The 22,903-nt window shown below is 38.6% G+C and overlaps 1 protein-coding gene across 5 annotated transcripts in view; it reads right to left on the bottom strand.

The window, feature by feature from the left end:
* The window catches only part of Mapkap1 (MAPK associated protein 1), a 229,522-nt gene extending 207,618 nt beyond the window's left edge, over positions 1-21,904 (bottom strand). For all 5 annotated transcript variants that reach the window (XM_076845471.2, XM_076845473.2, XM_076845472.2 and 2 more), the window contains exon 1: positions 21,641-21,904. The gene's annotated coding sequence lies outside the window, so the exon portion shown is untranslated. The remainder of the gene's footprint in view (positions 1-21,640) is intronic.
* Positions 21,905-22,903: the final 999 nt, after the last annotated feature.

Genomic DNA, 22,903 nt, shown 5'->3' with positions numbered 1-22,903 from the left:
GTGTCTTTCAAGTTCCTCCCAAAAAGGAGTGGAGCCTATTTCCCCTTCCCTTGACTCTGGGCTCATCTTGTGCTTTGCTTTCACCAAGTATATGCAGTGGAACTTCTGAACCTTGCCCTGAAGAGGACTTGAAACTTCTGCTGTGGCCTTGGAAAGCTTCCAACTCATAAGATGTAGGATAAAAAGACCATGTAGGCAGTGGCTCAACCATCTCAGTCACTTCATCTGTCCTATTGAGGCCCCCAATAAATGATTATGGCCATCTGGGACCAGCTAGTCCTTCCCCATCTCCCACCAATCTATCAGAGGTAAGGTCTCTTATGTCAAATGTCTCACTCCAACAAAGGGACCACATTCTTGATTTTCTTGCCTTATTACCACTAACCACCTGAAATGCCTCAGAACTTTAACACCTGTCAAGGTTCAGTTAAAAGAGAGCCTGGTATAGTAAGTACAGTGCCTCTCAAACTTCTCCACAGATAGATGAGAAGGGCATTAAGAAGACCTGGGGAGGAGCCTACAGCAGCATGCCATAAGAAATTATGGTTAGGGCTGGAGATGTGGCTCAAGTGGTAGCGCGCTCGCCTGGCATGCGTGTGGCCCGGGTTCGACCCTCAGCACCACATACAAACAAAGATGTTGTGTCCGCCAATAAATAAATATTAAAATTAAAAAAAAAAAAGAAATTATGGTTAGAATTCATATTTTGCATTCTATCCCATAAAATCCTATATCTGTGGTTGTTTTAAATAGGAAAAAATACCAAAAAAAAAAAAAAATACCACTAAAAATTGATACTCTGGGAAAATGGGCATTGCTCACCTTTTTTTTTTTTTTAATACCCCGGATTAAACTCAGAGGCACTTAACCACTGAGTCATATCCCCAGCCCTTTTTTATTGATTTTTTTTTTTTAGTTGTAGATGGACATAATACCATTATTTCATTTTTATGTGGTGCTGAGGATCAAACCCAGGGCCTTCCACATGCAAGGTGAGCACTCTGCATAGAGCTACAACCCCAGCCCCCAACCCTTTTTTAAATACTTTATTTCCAGACAAGGTCTTGCTAAGTTGTTTAGGGCCTCACTAAGACTGGCTTTAAACTTGAAATCCTCCTGATTCAGGCTCTGGAGCCACTGGGATTATAGGCAAAGGCTCAATCTTGTGGCTTCTAATACCCCATAACGCAGACTGGGATTCTCCCAACTCCAGTTTGAATGGTAAGAGTCTTGTGGAAAAACAGACTTTGGAGTCAGAAATAAATGATTTTGTAATGATAAAATGGCACTTTATCAATGAACCCCTCAAAATCTAAATTTTGTTCAAAATATGTTTCCTATGACAAAGATAAAGAATGTACGTATTAATCTCACTAAATATATAAAGTTCTAAGCACAAGTTAGACTAGAATATTATTCAGCTGCTTTAATGCAATTGGTATTTTTTTTAGATGTTGATGGACCTTTATTCATTGGACCTTTATTCATTTATTCATTTTTTTCATTCATTTATCTATGTGGTGCTGAGAATCGAACCCAGTGGACCTTTATTCATTTATTCATTTTTTTCATTCATTTATCTATGTGGTGCTGAGAATCGAACCCAGTGCCTCACACATGCTAGGCAAGCACTCTACCACTGAGCCACAACCCCAGCCTGTAATTGGTATTTTCAAAGGGTTTTGAAATAACATTTTTTATCTAGCAATAACTGTGAAACTTCAGACACCATCCCTAAAATTCCAAACCTGCCAACATCTCTAGTTGTTAGAAGAAAAGTGCCAGTTTGATGCAATATAGCCCTAAATTATTTTTCAATGGGTGTTGTCTCTCTGGAATAGTAGGTTTGAATGACACTTGTGAAAATAAACAATTTCGGGTTTTACTTTAATAACTCAGGTAAAAATGTTTATAGTTTTACCTCAAGTGAAGACTATGAATAATGGCAAATTATTCATATATGTTTTTTGATGTGAAATTATGAATAAGAGGCTGGGTTGTGGCTCAGCAGTAGAGCGCTCACCTATCATGTGTGGGGCACTGGGTTCGAGCCTCACCACATAAAAATAAAATAAAGGTATTGTGTCCCAACTACAACTAAAAAACCCAAAATTTTGGGCTGGGGATGTGGCTCAAGCGGTAGTGCGCTCGCCTGGCATGCGTTCTGTCCAGGTTCGATCCTCAGCACCACATACAAAGATGTTGTGTCCACCAAATACTAAAAAATAAATATTAAAAAAAAAAAATCAAAATTTTAAAAGAAAAATTATGAATAATGTCAAATTATTCAACATGTTTTTCGATGTAAAATTACAGGTTTAGGAACTTAAACTGTAAATAGCACTCAACTGCCTGCCAAATTCTCATCCAGAGATTTCATTTGACAAATATTCATAAAACACTTCCTATATGTCGGACACCAGAGATAAGAGTGCTAAGAGGGGAAAAAAAAAAAGAGTTGGCCACTGCCTTCATGGTGCTGAAAGTGTATATGGTAGACAGAATTTTAAAACAGCTCCAGAGTTTCTTGCGCTTGATGTCAACATCTATCCCTCTGTGTTATCCCCTCGAGTGTGGATGGGAACTTCCTTGTTTATAGCCAACAGAATATGGCAAAGATGATAGGTCAGTCACTGTCTTGATGATATTCGACTGTGACTCCATCTTAGCCAACTGAAAAAAAGAGACATTCAAAGCCGGAGAGATTATCCTTGAAGAAGTGAGTCATGTTAAAAAAAAAAAACTATACATGGCAAGGACTGAGGGCAGTTTGTAAGAGCTGAGAATAGTTCCTAACCATGAACTAGTGAGAAAAGGGATACCTCAGTCATACAGTCACAAGGTAAAGAATTTTATAATCATCTGAGACAGGCTGGAAGTTCTTTTTCTAATTAAGCTCCGAGATGAATCCATAACCAGCTAACACCTGAATTTCATCCCTTTGAGACCAGGAGAAGGGAATCCAGCTAAAGCCTTAATTTCTAACTTGCTGTGAAACCAAAATCTTATACCATTTAAGCTGATTATGTTTGTGGTAACTTCTTAGGCAGCAAGAGACAGTGAAAACAAAACTGAAACCTTACACATACAACACTGTAAGGCTCTCTGCAATCCAGTGTCACTCACCTGCTCCTCCGGCTATCCGTGACTTCCAGGACAACTCCTGCCACATTCTGGCCTTTGGCAAAGATTGACCTTTTTGTGAGATGTGTCCTTCTCCTCTAACACCGTCCCCATCTTCCAAGTCCAACTCAAGTATCTCAACCTCTGCAAATCCTTCATCAATTCCCAAAGTTCAAATTGTTTTAAAAGAATTTTATTTCTACCTTCATTCATTAGTTGAATGAATATCTTTTCTTTTTTCAGTATTAGGAATTTAATCCAGGTACTTGAAGCTATATCCCCAGCCCATTTTTAGTTTTAAGACAGGGTTTCACTAGCCTCCAAAATTGCAATCTTCCTGCCTCAGTCTCCCAAGTCATTGTGATTACAGGTACACACTACCTTGCACAGCACAGGGATGTTGTTAAACAAGGTATAATGCAAAACACAGGACCGACAACAGAGAGTTATAATCCCCAAAATGTCAACATCAATAATTCTGAAATTGAGAACTCTTAATGTGTGGTTTGAAGTCACTAAATTTGTGGTAATTTCCAACTCCTTTGGAGCTGTTTCATTTTTACTAAAACTAAGCCACAGGACTTTAAAATGCTACTAAAATCTATGCTCAAAATTTCTAAGATGTAATCAACTCCTAGAATCAACTCCTAATATGTTTTCCTAAATTTTAACTATCCTGAGGAAAACCAAAGCTCAAACTGCTACTCACAAGCTGCATTCCCTCAAACTTATCCCATGGTCTGAAAAGCCAGTCCTCCCTTGGGGACACTGAACTTAAAACATGAAAGAGGTGAGAGCAAGCTGTGTGGACACAGCTTGAGGGAGAGAGGAGCAGGCCCCTCACTGCTCAATAATCAGCAAGAAGTTCCCCACAAGGAGGCAAGCAGCAGAGGATCCAGTCTGGAAAAGCAGGCAACCTGGGAGGGGCTTGTAAGCCATTCTGAGGCTGGCAAACATGGGGGGTCACTAGAGAATTGTGAGGAAAACAGTGACATGATCTAACTCACATTTAAAAAGATCTCCCTGGCTGCTATGTTAAGGACTGAATGAATCAATGGATGAATGAAAGAACAAGCTAATCACACTACTTTTTTTTCCCTTTTTAATAATAATCTGTTTATGTGTTGGTTTTCTCTTCTATATTCTAAATTCCTTAAGGACACTGACTGTCTTATTTATCACTATGTTGACAGTTTCTAGTAGAATATGGATGACATCCAATAAGAGCTCAGTGTGGAATGAATACAAAAACAAATGAATCTTTCTTGTTTCCAAGAAGCTGTGCCATAATTTTCCAAAGTGGGGTAGGGTGGGAGTATTTGTGGTGCTGGTTCAGCATATAGTTTAAAATTTCTTTTTCTTTTATTGCCTTCTCAGTATTTAAAGGTTGCTAGCACAAGTGAAAGAATTCAATAGAGTTGCTTCCTCTTAACTGGCTCTGGGTTAACCACACATCAGTTAAAAAAAAAAAAAAAAAAAAAAACAGTTTATTACAAGGACCATTCAGGAACCCTGAATTCCTATTCCTCAATTACCTCATGGTCTTGGTAAGACCATTTCTATTATTTAGAGAACTATAACGTAGATTCTATTATCATTCAGGTTTTACAAATCAGTAAAATGAGGATAGATCTGCAAAAGGCCACACAAGTAAGAGGCGGGGCCAGGATAAGATTCAGGCAGCCTAGTTCTGAATGCTTCCTTCTCCAAAGCACTTTGAACACTGTGCCTCACATTCCACTTTCAGTCCACTTCATCACAATCTTCCTATCCCACTGCTCGCACTAGTCCACATGAGAACACAAACAGATTTATCTGTTCATCCAGCAAGAATGAATACTCACTACATACTGCAAGTCTTGAAGTAAAGTACTGAGTCAAAGTTCCTATCCCCAAGAGGGGAGTCAAGCAGGGGAGAGAAAAGACAAGAATATAAATGGTCATAATAAAGAATGAGAGCAATAGAGGATCCAACATACTATGGAAATGCAAAGGAAAAATGCCTAAATGAAACTGGATACTCAAGACAGGCTTCATAGAGATGAATAAGACCAAGATAAGGCTGTGGCTCAGTGATACAGCACTTATCTAGCACATGTGAGGCACTGGGTTTATTCTGCAGCACCACATAAAAATATATAAATAAATAAAATAAGTTAGTGTATCCATCTACAACGAAAAAAAAAAAAGACCAAGATAAGGGAGGTAGTCACTCCAACTTGCCTAAAGAATATGAAAAAGAGCCAGGTTCAGCAGCACACACTTGTTATCCCAGCAATTTGGGACACTGTCAGGAGGATGACAAGTTCAAAGTCAGTGTAGCCAACTTAGTAAGACTCTGTCTCAAAATAAAAAAATAAGAAAGGTTGGGGATGTAGCTCAGTGGTAAAGCATCCCTGGGTTCAATCCCCAGGTTTGACAAAAAAGAACAGTGAAAAAAAAAAAAGAGCTAGTATTGAAATAATCTATAACGCTGGCTTCTTGATCGAAGCGTTTACAATAAATCTCACTCCAGTTCTGCCTATAAGTTGCAAATTAACACAAGCCCATCCATGAGTTATTGCAGAAGTAGAGAGGATCCTTTGTAGTTGGAGAAGACAAGGGAATGGGGAAGGCGAAGAAAGGGCAGACAGCAGAAGCAGAGAACAACCAAGCATCAGATCACTGGGGTTCAAATCTGGACACAGCCACTCATTGTGGGGCCTAGAAAGAGTAACAACTTCTGTATCTCCATTTCCTCATCTACAAGGAAATAATTTTGGTGCCTACCTCACAGAATTGCTAAGGAGACTGAATGAATTAATATATGTTAAGTATTTACTATGCCACCTATACTCATCATACAATGTTTGCTATTAATTATTACTGCTCTCATTCCATGGTCTAAGCTTACTGGAAGGCTGGAAGAGAGGGCAGCAATCAAGACAGCATGGCACTAAAGTAAGAAACAGCGAACACCTAAAGTTCAAAGTTGCTGATTAGATAGCCACTTTAGAGAGTTGTGTGGAAGATTAATTTGATGGACAAGACAGAAGATGGGTTATGAAGCCCAAGGAAGAGATGATGAAATCTGAAGTAAAGCTGTGAAAGATGGTTCTGTAAATCCAATAGGCAAGAAACATTTAAGAGATATAAAAAATGGTAGAATTTGATGACTTAGTGGTCGTGAAGGTTTGCACAATAGTGCCAACAAATGAAACTGCAAACTCAAGAGTAGGAACACTTCCATTACAGGTATATTGGAGATAAGGAGTTATTTTTCAGTTACATTGAACTTGGAATATCCATATATTATCCAAATAGAGGTCTATCAAAACACAAACTTGATAGCTCAGGAGAAAGCTGAGAAAATCTTAAGACATCAATGCACAAGTGACAGATGAAGCTATGGATATAAATGAGCTTGCCCAGTATGCAAGCAATAGTTAAAAGGTAATATGAAAATGCAGAAGCTACTAAACAAAACAAGTCAATCTTTACCTAGATTTTAAAGTTATGATCCACTGGACTATGAAGTCCTTGAAAGGAAAGTACCCTGACCCCTGACTTCCTATCACTAACACACAACATATAATGCCCAGTACACATATGCTTGTGAAATGAACCTGACGAACAGAGAAAACAGGAAGTTGGGCTGGGGATGTGGCTCAAGTGGTAGCGCGCTCACCTGGCATGCGTGTGGCCCGGGTTCGATCCTCAGCACCACATACAAAGAAAGATGTTGTGTCTGCCGAAAACTAAAAACAAACAAATATTAAAAAAAAAAAAAAACCAGGAAGCTTTCCCATCTAATAAAACAAAAGGCTCACGGAACTCCTTGAACCTAGAGTTGGCTCCAGGCCAGATCAGAGCCAGTTCAGAGCCTAAGTAGAAGCAAAAAGGAGCTCCACCATGTGCACCACTGAGGAGATGCGATGATGCAGCTGCCATGGGAAACAGTTTGGCAGTTCCAAAGTGTTTATAAAAACAGAAGGGCCACAGGAACCAGCAATTCCTCTTCTAGATAAATACCCAGAACTGAAAACACATGTTCACAGAAAAAAAGTGTGCATGTTTACAGTAGCATTATTCCTAATGCGGAAGGTGGGAATAACCCAAATGTCCAGCGACTGATGAGTGGATAAACAAAAAATGTGGTATTACACTCTCAATATTATTTGGCAATAAAAAGGAAAGAAGTACTGGGGTTGGGGTTGTGGCTCAGTAATACAGTGCTTGCCTAGCATGTGTGAGGCACTGGGTTCGATTCTCATGCACCACGTATAAAATAAATTAAAAAAACAAAACAGGAAAGAAGTAGTACTGATTTATGCTACAATATACATGGACCATGAAAATATTTTGCTTGGCAAAAGAAGCCAGATAAAAGCCCATATATATTGTATGATTTCATTTATATAAAAGGTTTAAAATAGGGCTGGGGTGGGGGCTCAGTGGTAGATCGCTCACCTAGCCATGTGCAAGGCACTGGGTTCGAACCTCAGCACCACATAAAAATAAATAAAATACGGGGCTGGGGATGTGGCTCAAGCAGTAGCGCGCTAGCCTGGCATGCGTGTGGCCTGGGTTTGATCCTCAGCACCACAAACAAAGAAAGATGTTGTGTCCGCCAAAAACTAAAAATAATAAATATTAAAATTCATTTATAAAAAAATAAATAAAAGGTATTGTACAACTACAACTATAAAAAAATTTTTTAAAGGTTTAAAATAGGCAACATCACAGAGACAGAAAAGAAATTAGTGGTTCAGGAAGTAGGTGAGGAAGAATGAGAAGTGACTGCTAATGGAGTAAAGGTTTCTTTTGGGGGTGACAAAAACAATGTGTTGGAATAAGATAATAGCGGAGGTTAACAACTTTTAAAATTATACAAAATTATTAAATAGTATTCTTTAAAAAGGTGAATTGTGCCACGTGTGGAGGCACATGAGGGGCTGAGGCAGGAGGACTACAAGTTCAAGGCCAACCTGGGCAATTTAGCAAGACTCTACTTTAAAATAAAAAGGTGTACCTAGGGGTGTAGCTCAGTGGTACAGCACCTCTAAATTCAACCCCTAGTACCTGTGGGGGGTGTAGGGGTGGAATTCTATGGTATGTGAATTATATCTATTTTTAAAAAGAAAGGAGGTAGAAACACAAGAAAGACAGAATCCATGCTGCTGCATCCTAGATGTCTTGCAGTTTAGATGATTCCAACCCAAGGACACCAAAAAGTGGTTAACTGAGCAGAGCCAGCAACACTAACCATAAAAAATTTAAAACAATTTTAATTCTTCTTAAACGACAGATATGAAAGTGTGGGAGGTGCCAAGTTTTTTTCCTTTGGGGGAAAAAACTGTCAAATATATTAGTAGAGGTAGCTAACCTACATTTCTAGTTGAGGAAGATTAATTCTAGTGCCAGAAATCCCAGCAGAACTTCCGACTTTGTTAAAGCAAATCCCACACACTGGAACAGCTCCTCCTCCCAGGGCACCAGACAGCATTCTAATCCACACCAAAGCAGGGCCCTATGAGAAAGCCACAGAGTGAGAGAATACAATGCCTCTGCCAGTGGCCTACTGAGCCACTAGTACTTCAGGAGTAATTTTCCTCTTCACTTTGAGGGGGGGAGGGGGCCTGAAAGGGATAAAATAAGAAAGGCAACATGACATGACCAAAAAACAAAGGTTTGGAGAACTGTGTGTCATAGCAGCTGAGAAAAATGGGATGCTTCCAGTTTCTAGGCAACACTCCCAGTTTCTAGGCCTTAGTTCTTTCTTTAAAAAAAAAAAAAAAAAAAATTATTTTTTTGTAGTTGTAATTGGACACAATAACTTTATTTTATTTATTTATATGTAGTGCTAAGGATTGAACCCAAGGCCTTGCATGTGCGAGGCGAGCACTCTACCACTGAGCCATAACCCCAGCCCTCAGTTCCTTCTTTTCTTATATCACAATGTTGATGCCCCACTCACCCTCTTCAAATATACTTTCACACAACCCTATAAATAATCTACTAAATCAAATATATAAGAAGAGACAAGTCGTAACAAGGTAAACATACTGGAAAGTGTGTTTGGAACAACCAAAATGTAGCTTATTAACTAAAGCACCCGGCTTACACCCGAGAGATTTCATCCACTATGAACATTTTGAACTAATGCTAGCCCAACCCCCCCCCACTAAAATACATGTCTTAATAAATAAAACATTTACCTAAAATAAAGTATAGGAGATAGAAATTTATATCAGGAGCTATAGAGTTAGTACCGTAAGGGAAAGATGAAAGAATAAATTTATAGTATCAAAAAGCAAAGATTAACTCTTTTATCTTTTGCATAATGACTGTAGGACTGAAAAGAGACACTCGAATATTAGTATCCTCCCTGGTTCACCTGAAACAAAATTAGTTGCTAATACTGTACATTTTGGGGTCAAATTGGAAAATAAGACTTATGAACCCCATATCTATAACATAATCAAACACACAATCTTGAACAAAATTATGAAGTATAGAGAATATCCAAGTCAGGAGCCATTTTTCTTATTCTTATAGTGCTGGGGCTTAAACCCAAGGGTCTTATACATGTTAGGCAAGCACCCAACCACTGAACTACATCCCCAGCTCCCTATCAGGAGCCCTGACTCTTTTCTATGACTCTTATAGGCATTTAGTTATCAACCCTGTGCATCCTACCTCTATCTCTAGATCTCGACCACTTCTCTTCCTCTCAGTAATCTAATGCAAGCCACAATCACTCACCATGGCTATAATGGTTGTTTCCTAATTTATCTTAAAAACTTCCCAAACTCCATAATATGACTGAACTTTGCCTACCTCTATGCAGTCCCATTTCCAACTCACCCTTCTAGTTCTTTCTACTCCAACCAGACTGAATTTTGTTCTCTTTTTTTGTTGTTTGTTATTCTCCTTTTGGTGGTACTGGGGACTGATGTGCTAGGCAAGCGCTCTACCAACAGCTACATCCCCAGCCCTAACTGTTCTCTTCAAGCCTTGAACATCATCCTCCCTCCTCCTCTTCTTCCTTCTTCCTTCCTTCTTTTCTTTTCTCCTCCTCCTTCTCCTCCTCCTCTTTCTCCTCCTCCTCCTCCTCCAATATTTTTAGTTGCCAATGGATTTTTTTCACTTTATTTGTTTATTCATATGTGGTGCTGAGGATTGAACCCAGGGCCTCACACATGATAGGCAAGTGCTCTACCACTGAGCCACAAACCCAGTTCTAACATATGAAATATGAAATACTTCTTTATGAAAACATTCTCTGTCCTATCACCTGGCTTAGACTTTCCTTTCTCCTTTATCCTCCGATCCCAATTTAGGTATCACCTGTTCCAAGAAGATTTGACTTTACCAAGTCCAATGTAGGTATTCCTCCATACTCATCTTGTCTCTCATTACCATAGAAAGCTAGACCCTTACAGATTGCAAGTCCCATGAGAGCAGGAACTGTATCTATAGTTTTCATTGCTCAATTCCTAGAACTATACTTAGTTCTTAAAACAGACTTAGCAAATACTGACAGAATAAGTGAAAGATTATAATTAAGTAAAAAGTTAAAATGACTGAACAATTTTGTTTGTTTTTATGCAGTGCTGGGAACCAAACTCAGGGCCTCATACATACTAGGTAAGTACTCTACCACTGAGCTATACATCCAGCCCTGCAAGTGAAAGATTTTGTATATATTATTTTCTTGATATATAATATATAGTTTTTAAGGGGCCTAGGGTTGGGGCTCAGTGGTGGAGCACTTGCCTCACACATGTGAGACCCTGGGTTCAATCCTCAGCACCACATAAAAATAAATAAACAAGGGGCTGAAGTTGTGGCTCAGTGGTAGAGCACTTGCCTAGCATGTGTGAAGCACTGGGTTCAATTCTCAGCATCACATATAAATACATTAGTAAACTAAAGGTCCATTAACAACTAAAATAAATAAACAAAAATAAAGGTATTGTGTCCCTCTACAACTAAAAAAAAAAAATTTAAATAGGTTTAAAACTTTAATTTTAAAGAAAATTATATATATATATATATATATATATATAAATGAAATCCAATTCTTCATAACATCTGTGGGGAAAAGGACTTGGGCATACATGCACTTTCTACAACCCTAACACTAATACCAAATACAATCAAAAGGAGTAAAGCTACTACTACCTCAGTGGGGTTGCTGTTCTTAGCATTGTTCCAAAACTTACAATTTCCTTAAATGGAAAAGGTGAAAAAGGTATGTATAATCCGCCCCAACCCCACACAAAAGAATGCTAGACCCACTATAGAGAATGTGCTTACTCCAAATAGCTCACCAAGTGAAGGTTACTGTGAAATACTTCAAATTCCATAAGCACTTAGGACTGTAGAGTGCAGGAAAGGAATGTTCCAAGCACAGACTAATAGAATAAGGTATAATGAAATAAAGCCTGATGCATGACTATCTAAGGAAGTCTAAGCTGAAGACTGAGTCTGTTTTTTCTGAAATCATTAACCAAGATTCAGTTTGTAAAACAGATTTGAAATACCTAACATATTTTATAAGTTCCACATATAAATCATAAAGATAACTAAAGAAATTAAAAATAAAATAACTTCTTTTACCTAGTTTAAGATATATAAACCTCTAACATATTTCAGGCTCAGTTTTTACATTTTAGGATCTTTTTTACACCAACAATTTGAATTCGTATCATGTTATTGTCTATGTAAACAAGAACAGAAGTTATACCAACTTGAATTTTTATTATCATTTTGGGGATGCAATCCCTCTTTTAAATCTGTTCATATTTTAACTCAGCAACTTCAGTGATCAAAGCTTCATTAGCTTGTAAACAAACTGTTTCCCAGGTAAACTGAATTGCCCTACACAAGGATCTTAAGCAAATAAATAAGTACAAAACAGGCAGAGATTATAAATTAGGGCAGACAAATCTGTATCTAGCCCTAGCCGGTAAAGAGCATTCTATCAATATAGTGAAATGCTAATCTCCTAATTAACAACCTAATTAGGTAATTATGGCTTTGCAGAGGGATGCCGAAATGAAATATGACAACATGGTCACCTCTTTATATGGCACCTGTGGGCCTTTTCAGCTGTCATTGCAAAGAGTGCAATATCAATTTGAACAGATGACAAAGTGCTGTCATTTTTCATTCTGATAATATACAGAATGCTTTGGACAGAAGCAGTTTACAAAAGAAAAAATTCGCCTGGTATTTTCCTAATTCAAATATGCTCAAATACTTAAATATTTTGCAGGTTTTTTATACTGCTTATAAAAGAATTTCTGGGCACATTAAAAAAAACTTAACTGGTCATAATCCTCAATTGTACATGTCGAAACTATTTCAATTATGAAATACACGACAATTAGAGAAATGTATAAGGCAACAATTCATCATGACATTTTAATAATACAGTTATAAGAAAAATTAAAAATCCAAACTAAAAATCTTCGAATTTTTTTCCTATAAAATAAAAAAGTGAGATAGAAATTCATACTTGTAAATTATGAATAAATTAAAATGAAGACCAAGCCTGAAGAATTACTGAGCAAAATCAGTTAGACCTCAAAAGTGACTTCAACCTTGCTTGATTTGCAAAAATAAGTGAATCTAACTTAGTAACTTGTCCTATTTCTTGTAAATGTATAAGAAAAAGAGAACTTAAGCTGAACCAGTCAAAAGTAACCCACAAATTTATCATATAATTCCCAATGGATAGATCAAATAAGGCAAAAAAAACTCTACTATTATCACCAACCAATATTTTCTTTGGTTTACTTCTATGTTCCTCCTATAATTACTTTCTCATTGCAATCCCATTGTGAACCACTTCTGGTTTAGAACTGATCACTTCATGAATCACTGTTTGCTCAAATAAATTCTTTAACATTTTTTGTGTCTCAGGTGACTTTTTTTTTTAAACACAAATGATTTTCTACATCAAAAAAGCACTTCCCAATACATAAGTAATAAACTTACAAACAAGCTCTGTATACCAATGGCCAACTTTGCTCTCAAGGAGATAGGACTGTACTCCCTCTGAAAATAAAGACAAAGCTATCCCAAGACTACTCTTAATCCCAGTGGTCACTGAAGCGGTGATGGTAGCACTGAAACACTGGTACCAACAAAGATACAAGTCTTCTTCCATGATATTCTCTTTTCTTTTCTTTTTTTTTCTTTTTTTTTTTTTTAAGAAAGAGTGAGAGAGAGTGAGAAAGAGGGAGAGAGAGAGAGAGAATTTTAATATTTATTTTTTAGTATTTGGCGGACACAACATCTTTGTCTGTATATGGTGCTGAGGATCGAACCCGGGCCGCACGCATGCCAGGCAAGTGCGCTACCGCTTGAGCCACATCCCCAGCCCCCATGATATTCTCTTAAATGGGGTTTTGTTTTGGTTTTGCAGGGGGATTATCCTGGAAATCTTAACATTATTTATGTCAAAACACATGAAACTAACAGGACTGGGTGGCACATGCCAATAATCCCAGCTATTCAAAGGAAACTATAAACTCACAAGAAGCCTGGGCAACATAGCAAGACACTGTCTCAAAACAATAACAACAAATAATAATATAATAAATATATACATAACCACATTCTAAGTGCAAAATGAGGTACACACTAGCTTAAAAATATAATCCATCTACAGCTTCAGAATCATCTGCATTAGGCTGGAGAGTTCTATCCAAAGCACCACCAAGAAAAAAAGAGAATCAACCATATTAGTGAAAACTATTGATCAAAATGATACTCACTGTCTCTAGTCATATCAAATTTAAACTAAAATTATTTCTTATTAAGAATGTTTTTCAAAAATATTTCTAAAGAAAAACAAACCTAAAATCTCAACACCTCTTCTTTCTATTCTTTGCATTTATGTTTGACATAATTGGGAACATATTTTACATAGTGTTATGTACACTTTTCACTGAATATCATGTGAGTAATTAATGTCACTAAAATTGTTCTAAAACATCTAAAATGACGGTACAGTATTTCCATTCTAGAGATTTTTCATAATCTCTGTAGCCTTTGTTCTCAACACTAAGATTGTTTCTAATTTTTGCTATTATAAATACTGCTGCAGTGAAGATTTTTGAACATGAATATCTTTCTACACCTGATTACTTCTTTAACAAAAATTCCTAGGAATGAATTTATAAACTCAAAGGCATACATGGATTCTTTTTAAAGCTTATAAATACTGCCAAAGCACTTTTCGATAAGTTTTACAAATTTACGTTCTCCCTAGTAATATATGAGTGACCATCTTAACACCAACCTTTGACAGCAGTATTAGGGACTTATTAAATCCTTAAAATTCATATCATAAGGTTATACTTATAATCAAACACTCTCACAACATAATAAATAACAATCTTCTGCATGAAGTTTAAATGAATGGGAGAACGGCCAGAGCTAACAACAATACCAAGACAAGGGCCAGTTCCGACATCTAAATCTAAAGCAGCATGAAAAGTGGCAAAAACACCAAATTTAGAATGAAACAGTTTGGCATGGAGGCATGCACATGTAGTCCCAGCCCAAGGAGGCTGAGGTGGGAGGAGCACTTGAGCTCAGGAGATCCAGGCCAGCCTCAGCAACCATAGCAAGACCTGTTAGAGTCTGTAAACAAGTCTGGATGGCGCCTGGCCAAATGCCAGAGGGAGTGGTTTGTGAAGTAACAAAAGCGAGCCATTAAGTGTGGAGATTCCTGATTGGTTGACTGCTGTATCTAGTTTATGCTAATTAAGATAAGCTGTGCAAAATGTATAAATACCTCTGTTATCCTACAATAAACGGCTCCTATTCCTGCTGCATCAACATACACAAGTAATTCGTCACCCCCTGGTTATTCGGACTGGGCAAAAAACCCAAACTCAAAACATAAAAACAAAAGAGTCAAAAACAAAGGTTCAATGATGTGTAAAAATGCGTTCTACTGTCATGTATAACTAACTAAAACAACAACAAAAAGGTTCAAATCGTAGCTTTGCCATTATTGGTAGCTCTATATTTTGAATTTCTTTACTTCACTTGGCTTCAGTTTCAGCAACAGAAACAGGGAATACATAATATCCCTTGTTCTAATAACTTCAAAGGGTAGTCACAGGCACAGAAAAAAATAATATAAGCAACTGGAAGTGTCTGTTACTTAGTAGACTGATTCATTTAATAGCCTTTTTAAAAACATACTAAAACCCTTGTCTCAATAATAGCTACTAGTTAGGTATATTGTAACTCACAAAGCATAATCAGAAATTAACAAGTCTAATTTCATGATCCAGACGTGAGATTGAGTCTCATTCCTTCATAACCACTACACAGTATTACTGCTTGTTACTAATATCCCAAATGTCTTATGTCCCTGAATGTGGGTACCTGCATCTCTACAGATGTATCATGGTACTCACTAGATACATATATAAATGGTTTCATTTAGTCCACACAAGTACAGCATGAGATTTACATTACTGTCACCATTTTACAGATTGTACAGGTCCCACAGCTAATAACTGACACAGCCAGTATTCAGATGGTAGAGTGCTTGCCTAGCATGTGTAAGGCACTATGTTAAATTGTCAGCACCATATATAAGTAAATAAAGGTAAAAAAAAAAAAAAAGATTCAAGTCCAAGGACTGGGACTGTGGCTCAGGAGTAGAACGCTTGCCTAACATGCATGAGGCCCTGGGTTCAAGCCCCAGTACCTCAAAAAAAAAAGAAGGGCTACGGCTGTAGCTCAGCAGCTGAGCATTTGCCTAGCGTGTGTGAGGCACTGGGTTCAATCCTTAGCACCATATAAAAATAAACAAATAAAATAAAGGCATTCTGTCCATCTACAACTACAAAAAAAATTTTTAAAAAAAAAGAGATTCAGGTCTGAACCTGTTTTTTAATTAATCTCCTGTATGTCAGCAAGTAAACTTTACAGATTTACTTTGCTTTCAAAAGACAGTCCTTCAAGCAGTTTTCTACCAATTACTCTGCTAAAATAATACTTATTTACAATACAGTACCTAAAAATGGGTCCACAGGGAACAAAACATGCTATTTTTTTAATATCTGAATTTTTACACACCCCACTTTCTCTCCATTAATAATAGAAGCATATTCATAAATGTATACTCAAGTATGGGGTATTATGAATCTAACACTGCATATACTTAAGAGTAAATGCAACATTATATTCAATTTATTTTACAAGCGATTACTATAACTTAATTCCAATAGTTCTTCTAATGTCTTCTTGCTTTGTCCAGAATTTTAGGGTTTGTTTTAGTTTTGTAATGGCTTATCCCATTTTCTTTCAATTACTTAAAACTGTTTTCTACTTTTGGCTCAAATTTTGTGTTTCCTATATTAAATCTATTTTCCCAATATATCTAGATGCTGCCAACTAGAGTTAATAAATCCTGAATGACTGCTCAGGATTTATTTTCTTCATTTTTATATTCTATGTTATTTCCTAATACAATAGAGTATGAGTGAAAACAAGTATCTAGAAGACTAGTATTTCTTCAATTTTCACCTTGTGGAAGCTGGGTATTAAAATAAAAATAAATTAAACTCTTGGGCTGTGAACTCCCTGACCATATTCCTCTCATTCAGCTGGGTGTCTCTATGATCCTTTCAATCTTATATATTTATGTATGTATGTTTGTGTGTGACAAAGCACTGTAGAAAGCCTGTAGGCATTTGGGGAATGTCTGGCCCATCAAGGTCCTTCCCCAGAGAAAGTAAGGAACTTAGAAGAAAGAGCTGAGTAGTAACTCCCTACCTGCCATCAAGAGAGGAGGAAAAGGGCTGGGGCTGGGGCTGAATGGTAGAGCGCTCACCTAGGACATGTAAGGCAAGGCGCTGGGTTCGATTCTCAGCACCACATAAAAGTAAGATAAAGATATTGTGTCCATCTACAACTGAAAAATAAATATTAAAAAAAAAAAAAAAAAAAAGAAAGAGAAGAGGAAAACCATCTGAGATTTCTCCACTGGGGTCTGCAGTCATCAGTTAAGTGACTTTAAGCATGTCAACTAGAATCAGTTTGGCATCCTAAAAAGACTTCAGCAAGGTTTGAATTTTGCTCCTCATTATTAACCAGAAGGGGAAAAAATTTCAAAGATTTTTAATTGACTTGACCAAAACCCAAAAGGTACCATTAGTGGTATTGCTATATTCAGAATTAAAGTCCTCTCACCAGGCCTGGTGGCACACACCTATAATCCCAGTGGCTCTGGAGGATGAGGTAGGAGAATCACAAATTCAAAGCCAGTCTCAGCAACTTAGCGAGGCCCTAAGCAACTCAGTGAGACCCTGTCTCTAAATTTAAAAAATACAAAAAAGGGCTGGAGATGTGGCTCAGTGGTTAGCCCCTGAGTTTAATCCCCAATACCAAAAAAAAAAAAAAAAAAAAAAAAAAGTTCTTCCAGTCTACTGCACTTTCTACTAAATTCTAATTCGCTGGATGTCAGCATTCATCTAGAAAGATTATAATTAACCCCCTTTCCAATACCACCTATCTCATAAGATTATAAATATTAAAGGAAATAGAGATAAACAAATTAGATGTGAGAATTTACATAAAGAAATACATACTTCACTATAAAAAAAAAAAAAAAAGAGATAAACAAATTAGATCTGGTAGCATCTAAAGTAATAAAAGCACCAAACGAAAGCACTGTAAGGTCATCTCATCACTGAACTCCATTCCTCCTGAAATTTAGCCTGATAATATAAAATTATTTTTTTAAAAAAAGCATTCATTCTTCTACTTCCTAAAAAATACCATTGTAAGTTACAATGCCCCCTTACTGGCAATCTACCAGACTTATGATCAATCATCACAACATTATGTTGTACCTCCTGATCTGAATGATGGGTACTACAATTTCAGCAGCAAGCTAGGTGAGATGGCACATGCAATCCCAACTATTCAGGAGGCTGAGCAGGAGGATCACAAATTCAAGGCCAATCTGGGCAACTTCACAAGATCCTGTCTCAAAAAAAAAGAAATAAAAAAGGCTGGAATGTAGCCAAGTTGGTAGAGCACATTGGGTTTAATCCCCACTTCTGCAAAATGATAATAAAAAAAAATCAAATTTCAGCAGCCAGGTAGATTAAGAGTTTATAATCAGGCAGCCTACAATTGTACACAGCCTACAAATGTGTTATGGTTGAATCTTTCCACCTCTAAGTTTTTCCCCCCAGGTTATTTTATTATAGCAACAGAAAGATAATATCATGCCCAATCATTTAAATGGCAAATTTTTTAACTAAGCACATTAAAATCCAGATTTCGTCTAGGCACAGTAGCGCATGCCTATAAACCTAGTAGCTAGGCAGGGTGAGGAAGGAAGATCGCAAGGTCAAAGCCAGCCTCAACAATTTAGCAAAGCCCTAAAAACTTCAGCGAAAACCTGTTTCAAAACATAAAAAGAGCTGGGACTGGCTCAGTGGTTAAATTCCTCTGGGTTCAATCCCTAGTACCCCCCCAAAAAATAAAGTATAAAATCCAGGTTTCTAACATCTTTCAAAAAAAATATCAGAAAACCTAGGAAACTGGGCCTACTTATTCACATGGCAATAAGCAACTGGAGCTCCTCCCTCATCTTTCCAAATACTTGGGACAATGCACACCACCACACTTGGATACCTCTCAGCTGGGTATATGCTCTCCAGTTCACCAAGTCCCACCCTACTCATTATAATCCATAATAGACACAGGACTTCGGAGACTCCAGAGGAAGACATTCAAAAGAAAACTAAGTTAATAAACACTTGTTTACTTTTTGGCCAGTTATTTCTCTTATCAACACACTTGGGTGTGACTTCTGGGTAACAGTTCCTAAGCCCTAAGCTACTCATGTTAAATGGGGATAATATCACCTACCTCACAGAATTATGAATATTAAAGGAAATAAGGCATTCAACAATGATTGAAATATAAACGCCTGTGTAGTTTACATCTGAAATGTCTCCAGGGGCTCACATGTTGAGTGCAATCTTCAGAGGTGGAGCTTTTGCCTTATTCAAATGTTTGAGATCAGAAGCGTTTCAGAGTGTAGACTTTTTCCAAATATTGGTATATCTGTATAAACTTCATGGGTGAACATTGCTAATTCAAAAGTCCAAAATCTGAAATGCTCCAAAACTGCAGCTCATCTGTATAGACTTCATGAATGAGCATTGCTAATTCAAAAGTCCAAAATCTAAAATACTCCAAAACTGCAGCTTTAAAAGTTTCAGATTTTGGAGCATTTTGGATTTTGGATGAGGAATGTTCAAACTGTGATAGGCCCTTTATCTTTATATTTAGCTTATTAAATATTCACAGTGTTTCTTGAGGTCAATATTGTCCTCTATTTCAACCCCTGGATGAGGAAAATGATACTTACAGAAATTTGCCAAAATGTATGAAATATGATATGTCAAGAGTTTTGTAATGTTTTGAACAACCAATAAAAAAGAAAGAAAGAAAGAAATTTGCCAAAGTTCGTATACATAGTAAAAAGATCAGGAATGGAACCAGAAGTCCATGCTTATTCTCTACAAACTGTTTTCCTTGCTCATATTCAAAATTGAACTGGCCCAGGTATGGTCTCTTTGCCTTGGAAGATTAGTCTTATTTACCTTTAAAGAATTCTCAGGGCTGGGGTTGTAACTCAGTGGTAAAACACTTGCCTAGCATGTGTAGGGAACTGGGTTCAATCCTCAGCACCACATAAAAATAAATAAAATAAAAGGGAATAAAAAGAATTTTCAGTACCATTCATTTAAACATTCATATTTTCCTCCTGATCAGTTGCTTCAATAGGTACTTGCACAAAGAGGTATGGTGTGAGAAAGAAGACAGGTAATGGGAAAAGCACAGGTCTAGGCATCAGACAGACCTAGGTGTGAATACTGCCTGTCTCAGCATCTGTGTGATTTATCCTGAGTCCTCCTATTCTGTAAATTGAGGTTAAAATGATTAAACAAGAAAAACTTATATGCGATATGTAACAGATACTGAGTTTATCTCACATTCTGGAGCATTCCTTAGCCATATCCCACCTCACAGAAGTTACGCCGTCCTACACTACCATAACACAAAAGGAACTTCACACTGTATATTTATCACTGTTGGAATTACTAATTTCCTTCCCTTTCTCACTAAATTGAGTTTCCTGTGCACAAAGCTAAGTCTTCTTTAAATTGCCTACTACTGCCATACTTTCTCAGTAAATATTTTGTTAAATGAAATAATTGTGAATAAGTAGTGATTATGGGATTCTAAATGAGAAATAACTTCCACCTGGGGCTGTCCAAATTGACTGAAGGAGGCCAACTTCAACCAGGCCATGGATAGCATCTCAATAAGTAGAAACAGAAAATAGAAAAGCTTCAAGGCAGAGCAGGGAGAATGTCCCATCAAAAACAAATGACACGGAAAAAACAAAGGTGATTTGAGAGTCTACAGTAATGGATTATATTGGGGATCTTTTCAGGCCTAACTGGAAAGAAAGCCAAGAGCCAGATCAGGAGTGTAGAGGAACGTGAGTGCAACCTGGCACACACAGTAGTTAAGTATGAGCACACAGATGAATGGAAAAAGTCCCCCACAGACCCAGGAAGCCTGCAGGTGTGTACGCTGGAAAAGAAAAAAAACAAGTACGAATTTATCGAGAACTCTTTCTATATTTACTAAGCACCTTGTGTGGTATCACAGAACATGAGGAATAAAAACTATTCTTTTTCTATGCTAATGGGTTTTACCATCAGGGATCCACCCTTTGGGCTTGTCAAAATAAGAAGAATGTTGACTTCAATGTGCCTGTCCGTTTGACCATTCAAAAAAAAAAAAAAGTTTTCAACTTTGCTTCTTTTGGTTTACAATGTAGTGTTTTGCACAATGCCAGATACTATGATGACTTCCAAAATAACTTGCATTCATTCAGATTGAAGTTTTTACCTATTTCAGAGCCAATTTGGGAATCTAGTTATTAAGCTGTTGAAGCTATATTTTTTTTTCTTTCCTCCACACTTAAACACTTCTTGCCACTCCCACAAACCAGAAAAGTGAACTCAAGTTCGAGCGGCACTTAAGGGAGAAAAAGTCTGCAGACTGTTTGCCCCTTGTAGGTGGGAGGAGGGGCACTAGGAAACAGGCACTACACAGGCACTGCCTTAAAAACTGGATTTCACCGTATGAACACCAGGGCACCTAGATGTTGCCGAGTACAGGGCCAGAGTGCTGGAGTCAACTGCACAAACGCCCCCGCCCCGACACTACCTGTCCTCCAGCTTCTCCCCTAAATCACACGCCCGGCTGGCAAGCTCAGGGCAGCTTCGACTTAGGGGAAGGGCCAGGAAACGGTTGCTCCCAGGCCACCAGAGCAAGGGCTAACAGACGGCCCGCCGGGCAGCGCCGAGAAGCGGAGTGAGTGGGCCGCCAGGTCCCGCGCGTGGGCAAGCTGGCTGGCTGGCGGGCGAGCAAGGGAGCTAGCGGCTGGGGCAACCTTTACCTGAAGCTGCTTCCACACTACGGGCCGGGTCGGCCCCGGGGCACGTTCCTGAGGGGAGGGCCCGGCTTCCCCACGCCTCCCGGTCCCTGCCCCGAACTCTGCACTCTCGGGATCCTCAGGACCGGCGCTCCTACCGGCCCGCTCAGCTGCCGCTTCCCGGGCTCTCCCTCATGCCCCTGCTGCTCGCCGCCGCCGGCCGGCCGAGCAGCAGCCCTGTTGCCCTGAGCCGCGCCACGACCCGGAACCGCACCCCGGCACACCGGAAGTCCCTGACCGGGAAGGATCCTCTGGCTGGGGACGCAGTGCGCAAGCCCCAGAGCCGAGAACGTGGAGCAGCGCCCTCCCGAGAGGCGGGGCCAAGCGGGAGGCCCCGCGCATGTGCGCTGCTGCTCCGGGGCGAAGAAGGCCTAGGCCAGAGATTGACGCGGGTTTCTGGCTAAGAATGCGGGTGCCTGCACCATCCTTAAACAGATATCAACGTTAGGGTTCTCTGTCAAATATTCTTTCTCCCCACTTCCACGAAGAAAAGTCCTCAGATGTCTGTAAATGAGCGATGAGACAACTTAGCCTCTATTATCCGAAAGACCTGGGTTCAAATGCCAACTCTTAACCTGCTGCATGTCCTAGGCTACCACACCTCCCCTCTCGGAGCCCACCCATAACAGTAGTTCCACCTCTAGAGCATACTGTGAAAATCGAATGGGATGATGCCTCAGACACACTCAACACACTGCCAAATAGGAAGCTATTTCTTTTTTCTTTCAAGTGCAGATGATAATAATCTTATGCCAGAGAACTCCCAAGGAGGTTTCGATGAGATCTAAGAGGACTAACGCGGATCAGATACTCCCATTTCTCAATCTCTCTCTGCCCTCTGGGAGTCAATAGCAGAAACCGTGGTGAAGGGGGAAAGGGGCCTTAAGCAATGCAATGATAGTGTTCTACCTGAGAAATGGTCTGGGAAGTTTCTCAAAAAATGTATTTAGCAGCTGGGCGTGGTGGCGCACGCCTGTAATCCCAACGACCTGGGAGGCTGAGGCAGGGAATCGCGAGTTCAAGATCAGCCTGGGCAATTTAGGGAGACCCTGTCTCAAAATAAAATAGATAGGGCTGGGGTTGTAGCTCAGTAGTAGAGCGCTCGCCTAGCACGTGTGAGGCGCTGGAGTAATAAATCCAATAAAAGTATTGTGTCCATAGAGACTTTAAAGAAAATTTTAAAAAGTAAAATAGATAAATAAAGAAATAAAAGACTTAGGAATGTAA

The sequence above is a fragment of the Callospermophilus lateralis genome, chromosome 2, assembly GCF_048772815.1.
Source record: "Callospermophilus lateralis isolate mCalLat2 chromosome 2, mCalLat2.hap1, whole genome shotgun sequence".
NCBI lineage: Eukaryota > Metazoa > Chordata > Mammalia > Rodentia > Sciuridae > Callospermophilus > Callospermophilus lateralis.
Note: the sequence above shows the minus strand (reverse complement) of the source record. Positions and strands in the feature narration are given on the sequence as shown.